Genomic DNA, 1,965 nt, shown 5'->3' on the forward strand with positions numbered 1-1,965 from the left:
ACCGGATATCGCACTTATATGTGAAACGAAGCTAAACAATAAACACAGAATCCAATTCGATAACTATACAGTCATTAGAGAAGACAGAGTAAATAATAAAGGGGGAGGGGGGACAGCTATTGTAATCAAAGATAACATTAAATTTTCAAAATTATCAACAAGTAATAACAATACTTTAAACAATTTAGAAACAACAATAATAAAAATTCCCATGAAAACAAAAAAACAATTGTTTGTAATCAGCGCATACGCGCCAGGTAACACTAGAAGTGATTTCGCGACGGAAATGCAACTATTATTTAATAAACTAAATCTTCAAAACACCAATAACTGGTACATCCTTATGGGAGACTTAAATGCCAAACATAAGGAATGGGATAACGTAGATAACAACCCCAGAGGGATTTACCTGTCAAATTGGATGGAAAAAATGACTTAGTTTTCAGAGCAAAATTAATAGGAACCAATGAGCCCTCCTACCCACAAGGAAACTCATTTTTAGACCTATGCATATTAGACCATCATTTTGAAATAACAAATCTAATAAATAATAAACTAAGAACACTTCCTTACGATAGTGACCACAAAGCGATAAAAATAAATATCAAATTTCCAGAATTAGAAAATTACGAAAAATTCGACAGTGATAACATCAAACTAAATTTTAATAAAATAGATTGAACAGTGTTTCCAGATAGTTTCGACGCTTATGGGTGCGCTATACCGGAAGATAGGAATTTAAACAACTGCGAAATTGATGAGCACCTTCTAACACTAGACAACACGATAAGGGAAGCAATGTATCACGCAACACCTAAAATAAGTAGGCAGGACTCAAAAAAAAGATACGTTAACAATAAAATTAAAAAACTTAAAAGTAGAAAAAGTCAACTTATTTCTAAATTTTATAAAAGCAAAAAAACCATATAACACAGAGGAAACAGAAATGTACAAATAATTAATGAAACAAGAGATAAAATTAATAAAGAATATTCCACGTCATACAACACATATTGGAGTAACAAAATAAAAACATAGCCGCTAACAAACACGACATGTTCCCTCAAATAAACTGCTTATTCAGAAAAAAAGAAACTGCTGAAATCTCAGCACTAGAAATTGAAACAAATAATGAACATCTTATTAACCTAGCAAACATTAATATAAATACTCTACAAAAGCAAGGTGATAGCTGGATAATTGATGATCCAATTCAAAAACTCAAACCCTAATTGGGATACAGATCCGGCATATTTCTGTAAACCAGAAGAGCTCAAAATCATCTTTAAAAAATTAAATATGAAAAGATCAGCAGGAAACGACAAAGTTCCCAATTTCATGCTTTAAAAAATTCCGAACGTGGCAGTCTGGGCTTACACAATTCTCTTCAATAATATGTTAAATAATTTTTACTTCCCAGAAAATTGGAAAACAGCTAAATTAGTGCCGTTAGTAAAAAAGGGAAAAATGGGAGACTCCCGAGTAGTTATAGGCCAATCAGTTTACTACCAAATATTAGTAAAGTATTCGACATAAAAATAAACCAGTTATTATCCAAATTCTGCAAGGAGAGGGGTGTGATCTCGGACTGTCAATTCGGATTCAGGCACGGGCATGCAACAACACACGCGACAGGGAAATTTATGTCAGATGTATCGGGAGCATTAAATAGCAGACAGTTTGCAGAAGCATGCCTGATCGACATCGAAAAAGTGTTCGATGCAGTGTGGAGAAACGGACTACTCTTTAAATTATTGAAAAAAAATTCCCCAGACACTGAATAAACATGTTATGGATAACACTCATAGATACAAAATTCTGTTGTGTAGACAACAAAAATAAAGCCAACAAGGTATATATACAAGGGTGGATCAAATATAAACCGGAATTTTACAAATACTTTTCTTAGCCAATCGCAAGCACTCTCACAGTGTAGGTTCTTGTAATGCAGTGTATTAGGAGTGG

The sequence above is a fragment of the Belonocnema kinseyi genome, chromosome 10 (genome assembly GCF_010883055.1).
Source record: "Belonocnema kinseyi isolate 2016_QV_RU_SX_M_011 chromosome 10, B_treatae_v1, whole genome shotgun sequence".
Lineage (NCBI taxonomy): Eukaryota > Metazoa > Arthropoda > Insecta > Hymenoptera > Cynipidae > Belonocnema > Belonocnema kinseyi.